The sequence below is a fragment of the Dasypus novemcinctus genome, chromosome 15, assembly GCF_030445035.2.
Source record: "Dasypus novemcinctus isolate mDasNov1 chromosome 15, mDasNov1.1.hap2, whole genome shotgun sequence".
Classification (NCBI taxonomy): Eukaryota; Metazoa; Chordata; class Mammalia; order Cingulata; family Dasypodidae; genus Dasypus; species Dasypus novemcinctus.
Genome location: NC_080687.1, coordinates 31,923,201 through 31,935,377, shown reverse-complemented (window position 1 = coordinate 31,935,377; position 12,177 = coordinate 31,923,201). Strand labels below are relative to the sequence as shown.

The window sequence follows — 12,177 nt, the reverse complement described above, 5'->3', positions numbered from 1 at the left end:
TATAGGCCCTCCAGCTGATTTTGAGGCATAATAAAGTTTGAGAACCACTTTTATGGAAGGGCAAGACTAGGATTATAAATTAAAACTACCATAAACTACCTGATCAGGATAAGTTAAAATGCCACAGAGTTCTTCTACCATGTTTCAGTCACCTCTTTTTTGCTTAAGCATTCACTTCATTGCTATAAAACTTTGACTATTTCCAAGACTCTGATAAAGTTGATTCTGACCGTTTCTGCCAGTTTTTTTCAGTGTTTCTGTAGAGGGATAGGCCCATGGAGTTCCTTGTTTCATCATTTCCCTTACATACTTGAGGAGTCTATTTACTTTGATGATTTGCCCTCAAAATGTATTAGCTTTGGTAACACCATCACTCCCATTTACACACATATATGCATATACCTAAAAGCACACCCCTCTTTAAAAAGACATTTAACTATATATACATCTACTGCTAACAAACATTAAATACCTGTCCCACTGCCAGTACAACAGACTTCATGTAACAAAAAAAAATGTACAGTTAATTCTGTTCAGCAGGGAAAGAGTGTTGAAAACATGGACATAGAAGAAAGCCAATGTTTAAGGACAGAAGTTTTAGAGCCAGACTTCCCGGATTCAAATCCCAGTTCATGCTCTTTGTGTCACATTTAAGAAATCTTCGTCAAATCCAAAGTCACCAAAATTTCCTCCTATATTTTCTTCCAGAATTTTTAGAGTTTTAGCTCTTAAGTCTATGATCTATTTCAAGTTAATTTTGTATATGACATATAGATTAAGATTCAAAAAAGAACAGAGAGGATTACATTAAAATATAATAACAGATACTATATACAAATGAACACACAACTTTTTAACCAATAAAAATGCACATTTTAAAATAAGCAAGCATGGACTATTAGGGCTATTTTTAAAACTTCAATAAATTCTAGAAAGCAGAAATAAATCCAGGCATATTAACTGCCCCATAGAAATATTTTACAAATGAAACGAACACATTAAAAAAAAAAACACTTTGAAAATTTAAGTGCACTATCTAAAATAACTCACAACAAAGTAGAAGCCAAACTTGTAACTACAAATGCTGAAAAATAACTACACTACATGTTAAATCAGATTAGCATGTACTCAGAAGAATTGTCAAAATTTAAAGGCTCAAATTACTAAAAAAGTTTTTAAAAAACTACAGTTTAAAAAAACTATCGTTTTAACTAAAATAAAAAATATTGAAAGAGGAAATAAAAGAAAAAAAAGAAGTAAATAAAATTCAAAATTTTTGTATGTTAATCAAATGTTAAAGAAAACAATCTTTGCAGTATAATTTAAAAATAAAAACACACACAAGCACAAACATACAATTCCAAAACTGTGAATAGGAAATGGATCATTAACACAGATAAGGAAAATATATTTTAAAAGAAACAATTATATTCAACTTTAGGTGAATAAATTAGAAATTTTTGGTGAATTGAAAAATTTTTCTAGATGAGTCTCTAGAAAAAATGATTTTACAAAATTGATTCAAGAAGAATTAAATTGAATAGACCAACAATAACCAAATAAAATTAAAAGTCGTTAAACAGAACTTCCATGTTGCCCCTAAGATAATAAAAGCCACCTAAATTCAAATCTTTTTATACATTCTCCAAAATAACTTTTGATCAACAAGGAAAACAAACCATGCCAATGCCATTAATTGAAGACCACCAAGGACACATCTGTAGTTAATCAAGTTGGGTTATTACTAATTTCAGTGAAAGAAAATATACACCATGGAGAATAGTTGGGAATTTCAGTAAGACAGGGTTAGAAAAATCTATTATAAGAATTGGGCTTGAATTGGGTGATTTGTGGGAGAATCTAAGAATGTGTGGGTATGCTCTAGATCGAATGCCTTCAGAAAGCAGGAACAATTCTATGCTTGGTTAAGAAGGAAAAAGAGATATTTGAGATTTTGTGGGTTGCACAATGACTGGTTTTGTGCTTAGACAAAATTATGACATGGCCTTGCTTTGCTTTATTTCATTATGATCTCAGAGTAACCTGTATGAAGTTGGTATACTGTAAGATGGTTTATATATATTAGGCGAATAACACAGCCTAGCTCTGAGTGCCAGGCCAGGTTTCAAAAACCAAGTGTCCTTTTCTTGTCACACTAAAACACACATAATTCATGCCAAACCTCCAGCATTATTCAGAAATAAAGATTATTACAAACTTCGAATTTCCTGTAGGTGGTAAGTGGATGTGGTTCAACTGATAGAACATCCACCTACCACATAGGAGGTCCAGGGTTCAAACCCAGGTTCTCCTGGCCAGTGTGGTGAGTTGGCCCACACACAGTGCTGCTGTGTACAAGGAGAACCATACCACGCAGGGGTGTCCCCCCATGTAGGGGAGTCCCACGTACAAGGAGTGCGCCTACAAGGAGAGTCACCCCACATGAAAAAGAAAGTGCAGCCTGCCCAGTAGTAGCGTCCCACACACGGAGAGCTGATGCAGCAAGATGACGCAACAAAAAGAGACACAGATTCCCTGTGCCGCCAAGAATGCAAACAGACACAGAAGAACACACAGCAAATGGACACAAGAGAGCAGATAACGGCGGGGGGGGGGGGGGGGGGGAGGGGGTGAGGTTAGGGAAAAAAATAAAATAAACAACCTTTTTAAAAAAATTACCTATAGGTAAAGAAACAGTAGAACCTAACAAAGCTGTCTCTGAAACTCTGCTGTCACAAGCCACAAGCTGTGCCAATAGCTACAGGAGTCTAAAGAAAGTACCATAAAAATTTTTTTTTAATAGATGGGGTAGGGAATGAAGCAGATAGCCTAAGAGTCAGAAAGAGAAAATCTCACACTAAGTACAAAGAGAGAACACAGGTCTGAGGCCTGGTATGTAATAGCACTGGCTGCAAGTAAAGGACTTGAAATTTTATGGATACAAGGTGGCAAATTCAAAATGCATTGCTTTTGGGAGAGGAGAAAGTAATTAAAGGGTGGTGCTCTTTGGAGACATGATGATAATGAAAAGAAGAGAAATTAAGAATCCTGCAAAGCAAAACAGAGCCACAAGACATACCTACCCTTCAACCCTACCTAAAGTGAACAACGAAAAAATCCATTAAATATATTGCACTTCATTATAGTTGCTTAAGAGTACACTTTGTACTACCAATCTAGACAATCCAACAAAGCCCCAGGCAATAAATAAGGAAAAAACTGGTTTCCTTTCTTACAAAACTGCTGAAAACAATGAAGTGAGGATAAAAATTCCTCACCAAAAAGTAACCATAAAGTGGAAGAAAATGGTAACACATTACTTCAAATTGAATGAAATATTCTCAAACAAATGTCAGGAGTTACAAGAAACAAAAAACCTTGAATCAGGATTGTGGGAAGATAATGATGGACTAACAGGAAGAGCTGAATGCTCTCACAGAAACAGTGGAGAAAGAGCCAAAAGCTGCCTGAGGGAACTGCTTTTGGCCTCAGCAGACCAGGTCAGCGCTACAACTCCCAGGAGGGTGAGGGACAGAGAGACAAAGAAGCCAAAAAGACACACGCGAGTTATCAAGCCCAGTAACAGCCAGGAAGGGATCCCCTCCCCCATCCCAAAGATACTAAGCTGGGGTAAAACCCCTGGCTCACTGTAGCCAACTGAGAGAGGAACAGACATCCTGTCAGCTGTTTCAAGGCAAAAGGGAGGGGAGATCCAGGTGCCTTTCTTCAGTGAATTTGGCCAGCAGAGCCCTCTTTGAATCTGATCTGGAGGCTGAAAACAGGAAAGTCGAGACTGAAACACCTCATGGAAAGGTGGACTGATTAGCACCATCTGCTGGCCAGTCCAGAAACTGCATGGACATAAACTGTTAACACACTTGTGTATCCAACCCCTGGGAGAAAATCTGTGCTCCACTAGTGAGTCCCTGGTCTGATTTTGAAAACTTAAGCTAGGCAATTTTATTTTTTTATTTTTTTAAGATTTATTTATTTATTTCTGTCTGCCCCCCCCCATCCCAGTTGTCTGTTCTCTGTGTCTATTTGCTGCGTGTTCTTCTTTGTCCGCTTCTGTTGTTTTCAGCGGCACGGGAATCTGTGTTTCTTTTTTGTTGTGTCATCTTGTTGTGTCAGCTCTCCATGTGTGCGGCGCCATTCCTGGGCAGGCTGAACTTTCTTTTGTGCTGGGCAGCTCTCCTTACGGGGTGCACTCCTTGTGCATGGGGCTCCCCTATGTGGGGGGCACCCCTGCGTGGCACAGCACTCCTTGCGCGCATCAGCACTGCACGTGGGCCAACTCCACATGGGTCAAGGAGGCCCGGGGCTTGAACCGCAGACCTCCCATGTGGTAGACAGATGCCCTAACCACTGGGCCAAGTCCGCTTCCCAAGCTGGGCAATTTTAAAGACTAAGTTGAACCAGTTATCAAGAGCTGTGGAAAGGAAAAAAAAAAAAAAAAAACAATAGGCAAGAGAGAGAAATTAGTCATCAGAGTAAATACACCAACATATTCAGATGCCTAGACATCAGCAAAAAATTACAAGTCATACTAGGAAACAGGAAAAGATGGCCCAGCCAAGAGAACAAATGAAATATCCGGAAGAGATACAGGATTTAATACAATTAATCAGTGAAAATCACACAACTCTGCTAAATTACTTCAAAGAATTTAAAGAAATAAAGGGATATTAAGAAGACATGGGGAGAGCATAAAGAACAATTTGAAAGCCTGGAAAGAAAAGTAACAGACCTTATGGGAATGAAAGATATGATGGAGGAGATAAAAATACATTAGAGGCACATAAGAGCATATTTCAATTGCTTGAAGACAGAATTAGAGATTTTGAGGGCAGAACATCTGAACTGGAAAAGACAGGAGAACAGAAAGAGAATAGAATGGAAAAAATGGAAGGGAATCTCAGGGAATTCTATGACAATGTGAAATGCACGAACCATTTGCATTATTGGTGTCCTAGAAGGAGAAGAGAATAGAAAACGGGCAGAAAGAATATTTGAGGAAATAATGACTGAAAACTTCCCAACCCTTATGAAGGACATATATATCAATAGCCTAGAAGGACAACACACCCCAAAAGGAATAAATCTGAATAGACCTACCTCCAAGCACCTACTATACAGAATGACAAATATCAGAGTCAAAGAGAAGATTCTGAAAGCAGCAAGAGAAAAGCAAAGCATCACATACAAGAGAAAATCAATAGATTAAGTGTCAACCTCACCATGGAGGTGAAAAGAAAGTGGTATGATGTATTTAAGGGACTGAAAGAGAAAAACTGCCAACCAAGAATTCTGTATCTGGCAAAACTGTCCTTCAAAAATGAGGATGAGGTCAAAATCTTCACAGACAAACAAAACCTGATAGAATATTACCAAAAGACCAGATTTGCAAGAGATACTAAAGGGGATGCTGCAGACTGAATGGAAAAAAACAAGGGCAAGAGATTTAGAAATGATGATTATTAGGAAAGGTAAACTAAAGGATAAAAAGACAGACAATAGAACAATATAACAGAGAGCTGAAGGACAAAATAAATGAAGCAATTCAAAGTTTTCAAGTAGAACTCACATCTATCCAAAGAACCCTGAAATATGGAAAGAAGACCTTTCTTGGGCAAGAACACTCCAGGAGCAGCAGAAAGTGGCACAGAGGATTAAAAAGAGTGAATCATCATCAGAAGTAACAGATTTCTCACCAAAGTCAATTCCTTACTATGACTTTGAAAGTGATGAGATTGTTGCTGTTTGTTCAGCTGTTGCTGAGAAACAGAAGACAGCTTCAATAAATAAAACAATGGTTATTGTGTCTGCTTCTGGGACTGAAGAGAATGTAACTGAGAAGGAAGATGGTGTTGCAACACCAGATGGCTCTGTTTTTATCAAAGCCCAATGAAGGAAAATGCATAGCATGAATTGTTTCAATCTGTCTTTTTTAAATTATCATTTAAAGTTTTAGACATAGGGACATTTATTCTGGAGAAACAGGGCAAAACTCCAGTTTGTAAGGTAAGTTTTTCAGATGAAGCATATAAGTCTAAATGGTAGCATTATTGTGTAGTGTTTGGACTGTGCTTTGATAAGTTATGGGTTATACTTAAGATTAGAATTCTGAGCAAAATGTTTTTGATATATAAATTTAATTGAATCCAAATATACGGATGAATACATTTTAAAGACACAACTTGAAAAGCAAATTCATGAAGAGTAAATAACTTGGTCAGTGTTATTAAAATATTGACTTGTTGACTTTTTTTTTAGCCCCTCCTTGTGGCTTTTTTTTGAGTGTGTGTATGAGCTGTCTGCTCTCTGTGTCCATTCACTGTACATACTTCTGTGCCTGTGTTTATTTATTTCCCCTCCCCCCTTGTGGCTTGCTTGCTTGCTGTCTGCTCTCTGTGTCCATTCGCTGCGTGCTCTTCTGTGTTCTTGTTTGTCTCCCTTCTTTTTTGTTGCGTCACCTTGCTGAGTCAGCTCTCCGGGGTGTCTGCAGGCCCGGTGGCTCTCCACAGCATCGGGGTGAGCCTGCCTTCACAAGGAAGCCCCGGGATGCGAACCGAGGGCCTCCCATATGGTAGACGGGAGTTCATCTGATTGAGCCACAGCTGCTTCCCGACTCATTGAATTTTTTTAAATGATAAAGGAAAAAAATGATTACTTTCTCTCCTAGAAATATACTGCTGTCACTATTCACTCTGTTTTCCTTGTTTCTGTAGAGTAAGTTTGTCACAAGGCTTAAATGTTTTTAATATTCACTTTGATTCAAAGCTGTGGTTTTGTTGTATGTTGAAACTTTTAAAGTTCAGCCAAACATGCATGCAAATGTGAACATTCTGAAGTTCCTCTTAATTCTGATTTGTGCTTAAGTTTTTGGCTTTTAAGAAGTTATAACAATGGTAGTTGCCTTCTTCAGTATTTGTTAGATGTGTGAAATACTGATAAATGTCAGAATGATGGTTTTATTTTTTAGATTATTACTCCAAATAGTTAGTCCTTACCGCAAATGAGTCATTGTTTAAATGTGCATTTTTTTAATGAGTGGCTTTTACAGATACATCATAATAAATTGTACTACTACATTTAAAGAAAATAGGGGATGATATGATACTTCTGCACTATTTGATGCTGGCAAACACATGCCCTTCTTTGCCTTCTCTGACACCACTCTTCTGGCTGCTTCCTACCTCTCTGATCATTCTAAGCAGTTATCATGTTTTCTCCTCCTTTTCTTACTCTTTGCATTTTAATATTGCCTAGTATTCTGTGTTTTTGCCCTTTTCCTTGCTGACCCTACCAACAGGCAGGCTGTATACTGCCACTCCTTTCTCCCTTGCTTTTGGCAGGCCTATGAATTCAATTATGGTACTCTTTTACTCCTAGCCTGGAGGTAGTTACATTCTCTCTCAGTAGATTGCTCCAGGCAGCTATCAGTTTACAAGATGGTACCTATCTTGTATACCTTGTAAACCTATTTGCCTTTCTTGCACTGCATACTCACCACTGGGTGAGCTTATCCATCTCTGTAGCCTCATTCACTAAATATATGTAACTAATTCTCATTTTTATCTCTAATCTAGACCTCTAGACCTCAAATCTAGACCTCTCTTCTGCCTGTTGCGTAGCTCTGGCATATTCCTCAATGACCTCAGACCACACTGTTGGTGCTGAAAATACTCATCTTCCCAACAAACAGTCCTTAAATTACTGAGGAACAGAATAAGATAAAAACCTTGTTTGGCCCAAAGAATATTAGGGGATTTTATTCATTAACTCAAATACTGAGTGCCTTCTTCTAGGTAAAACTCCATGGAATTGCTGGTTTTTGTCATAAAAAAAGTCAAATGCAACAGCTTCATATGGTTTCACCAAGTATATGCTGGACACTGTTCTAGGCACGAGTGACACATCAGTGACCTGGAGAGACAGGGTTCATGCTTAGTTCATATTCTAGTGATGAAGATAAGTCAATAAACAAACAAATAAGAGTATCCAGATTGTAATAAGTACTGAGAAAACAATAAAGCAAGATATGATAGGGAATAAGAAGTGGGGAGTAGGGCAGGAAGAAATTTTAACTGGGGTGGTTAGGGAAGGCCACTTTGAGGAAGAAACTTATGAAATGAGATGAAAAGCAGGAACTCAGCTATACGAAGATCTGAGGAAAGGTGCTCCTGGAACAGAGTACAATAAGAGTGAAGGCCCTGAGGCAGAACAAATTAAAGACTTATGTGGCATATTTGAGTTTAAGCTTAAATCAAAAAAAAATTTCTCAAAGATTTTTATGAACTGATACATTGCAGTGCTTTCCTCAGTCTCCCCAACTCCATGTCTCTTTTACTACTATAGGTACACTAAGAAGACAGAAGGAAAACTTTCTGACTATCTTATCCAGGGCATTGTTTTGTCAGTTGATATCGGAAGATTTATAACATCAAAAACATTGTCATTTGAAGATCCAAATTTACCCAAATTTTACATATCAGTGTGTTTTTTTGTCCCTGTAAAAAAGATGTAGTGAAATAATTAATTTTAAGCAATTAATTGAGGGAATGAAAAGTTAAAAGAGACATCAGAAAACCTGTCTTTAAATGCCTGGCCATTGAAAAACAATTTGCTTGGAGTAGGTCCAACAATTATCCCCTGAAAAACTGAGAAGCAAATCAGTAGTAGAGAGTGGAAGGAGGGACAAGTGAGAAAGTGTTCTGCCCTTCTGAATCTACTTTCATTATTCTTAATCTTAGAACTATTTTTCACTATTACCTCATCCAAAACTGAATTTTCTATTGTTTCCCAAGTTTGTTTTCCCTTCTCCATTCTGTCTTAGTCCTTCTCAACACCAACCATCTTTCAAGGGACAAATTTCTGAGTTCCCTCCCCTCCTAATCTCTGATCAGTAGACATCTAAAGAATCTATCTCCTTAGTATCCCTCAAATCCTTTTTCTCTTCTTTATTTCCACGGCTATACCTTAGATCAAGTCATCACCTTATCCCCTGGATCATTAATATTCAATACACATCCCTGAACAATTTTATTATGAACGCAGTGTGAATAAAACAGCAAACTGCTTCATTATACTCACATTGCAAAATCTATAAATCTAGTTAAATTCAGCTTTTACTACTATACCCATACGGTTCAGCAAGGTTGACAAAAACAAACCCCATGGTCTGATACTATTAAAATGAGGCAGTGGCTGTAGGGATGAAGAGAGAGAGGATATGCAGAGACTTCATGACAGCAAACCTGAAGTTGGCCCTAATTTCTGTCAGAAAATCATGTTATCTGCTTAGTCTACTCACTTTCACATCCTTGATGAGTATTTTACATCTTTTGCTCCCTCTATAATCCCCGACATCTTCTTCCTCATTCTCCCCATTTAGCTGGTGACCTTGTTTCTTATTTCACTTAGAAAACTGAAGCAGTTAAAAGGAACTTCCATAGGTCCCCTGCTCCACACCTACACTAGCATCTGTGCACAGATACACTGCCCTTCCACCTGTTACCAAGACTAACGATCCACATTCCTATATAGAGAAATTATCTCCACTTGCACTAGGATCTCATCCCTTCCATCTCCACAAGGACAGTGTGCCAGCAATTCTCCCTTCTCTTTCCTACAGCAGTGTTTGTTCTTTTTTTTTTAAATTTCAGCTGGATCATTCCTATTATGGGCTAATGCTGTTTTCATTCCATACTTAAAAATAACTTTTTCTTCACTCCACTTCCCATCAATCATTTCCTTGCACCCCTTTGCAGCAAAACTCCTTGGAAGACTTGTCTTTATTTGTTGGCTACATTTCCTCCACCACCCCATTGCCCCCACACACAGTTAAATCCATTCTACTCCGTAGACTACTGCCCCCACCTTTCCATGGAAACTGCTAAAATCAATGGTCAATTCTCAGTCCTCATCTTACTTGACCTAACCACAGCATTTAACAGATTTGATCATTCCTTTATCCTTGATTGTGGGAAACTAAGGCACAGTGGTGCTGTTTCCATGGTTATGCCGTTAACACAGGAATGCAGAAAGTAAACAGGATGGAAGCTCCCGGGGCTGGGAGCAATATGAGAAAACACACTTTGTAGTCTGAGAGGGCACTAAGACCTTGTACTGTGAGATAAGATTTTAGTCCTGTAGCTTGTGAGAATGTTTAGAGTGCAGCTGCATGCTATCGCTTGTGCTTACAGCAGCTTGAGTATATATAATGTTACTTGTAAACAATAAAGTTGTCTGATGAGCTTGAGGATTCAGTCCTCTCAGAACCCCTGATCCCAAACTCTCTTTATCTTTCATACGCTTCAGGCCGACATTCCAACACTTGATAAATTTTTTTCAGTTGGCTCTTAGGACACCACATTCTCCCAGTTTTCCTTCTATTTCCTTTTTTGTCTTTGCTGGTGCCTCCTCTTTTTGACTTCTTAACTGGAGTGCCTCAGAGCTCAGTCCTTGCTCCTCTTCTCATCTCTGTATATTTACTCCCTTGGTAATATCAATCAATCTTGTGGTTTTTAATAACATCTGTTTTTGTTTCCCCTGCTAAAACAAATATCATACAATGGAATGACTTAACAACAGAAATTTACTGGCTTAATTGCTGAGGCTAGAAGGTTTGCTCCCTCCCGAGTTTGATATCTTCTGGCTAGCAGGCAATCTTTGGGTCCCTTGGCTTTTCTGTCACATGGCAATGTACATGGCAGCATTTCTCTTTTCTTTTCCAGGTTCTGTTGATTTCCAATTTTACTGCAAACTTGGCTTCTTTTCTTTTTGTCTAAATTTCATTCTGTTTATAAAGGACTCCATCAGTCCAGATTAAAGCCCACCCTGATTCAGTTAGGCCACATCTTAACTAACACAACATCTTCAAGAGATCCTAATTACAAAAGGGCCACACCTAAAGACCAGGGGTTTGGACCTGAACATGCCTTTTGTGGGAGACATGATTCAATCCTCAACACCATCTATATGCCAACAACTCCCAAATTTATTATCTCTAATCCAGACATCTCTCCTAAACTACCTACTACTATCTCTATTGGATGTCTAATTGATATCTGAATTTCAACAAATCCAAAACCAAATTACTGATCTCCCTGACAAAACTTGCTCCACCTACAGTTTTACTCATCTCAGTTGAAGATAATTTCTTTCCAGTGTCTCAGGCTAAAAATCATGGAGTATCCTTGACTCCTCTCTCTTATATCCACATCCTAGTGGCCCTACTTTCTAAATATATCTGTGGCAGTTTGAGATTATTTATGAATTCCAAAAAGAGAGATTATGTTTGTAAACTGGTCTGTTCCTTTAGGTGTGATACTCTTTGATTATATTAGATTCAGCTGAGATATCTTTGATTAAATTATGTTAAGATTAGGGCTTTGATTTGACCACATCACTAGGGAAACTCAGAATTGAGTTCCTGCCCCCTTGGTGGGCTATATAAATGGACATTCACTGAAGGAGACACAGGATAAGAACACAGAATAAGAGAGATAGCTCCATAGACATGGCAGAGGTCCTGGGAAGAGAGAGGAACCATTTACTTGATAGTTTGCAGCTGAAGAGACCAGAACCCTGAGTAGCTGAGCAGGTCCAACCTACAGTTGAGATTGGAAGAAGCTGGGCCCAAGGACCCTTAAGCGGAAAGAGGAAGGCTGAACCCTCGCAATTGTCGCCTGTCGTTTTGCTTCAACATGTGGCAACTTGAGCAACTAAACTTGAGTTGAACTCTTCAGGGCTTTGTAACTGTAAGTTTTTACCCCAAATAAATACCCCTAATAAAAGCCAACAGATTTCTGGGACTTTGCATCAGCACCCCTTTTGGCTGACTAACACAATATCCTAAAACCAACCTCCTCTCACCACTTCCAGGGCAACCACTCTGGCTTGAAAAAACATTATCTCTCATTTAGATCACTTGCAATGGCTTCCCAACTGCTTCAGCCTTTGACCTATTACAGTCTATTCTCAACACAGGCAGAATAAACATGTCAGAACATATTCTCCTGCTCAAAACTCTGCAGTGACTCCCATATTTCATGTACGGTAAAAGCTTCTGTCCTTAATATGACCCACGAGGCCTTCCCATGATCTGGCCGCCTATTACTTCTCTGACCTCATCCCTTACATGCTCCTTTCCTCACTTTCCCTACTTCAGTCACA

At 38.6% G+C, this 12,177-nt stretch overlaps 1 protein-coding gene across 1 annotated transcript in view; it reads right to left on the bottom strand.

Moving 5' to 3' along the window:
- The window catches only part of CCDC168 (coiled-coil domain containing 168), a 51,174-nt gene that overhangs the window by 32,041 nt on the left and 6,956 nt on the right, over positions 1-12,177 (bottom strand). The gene's annotated exons all lie outside the window — the stretch shown is intronic.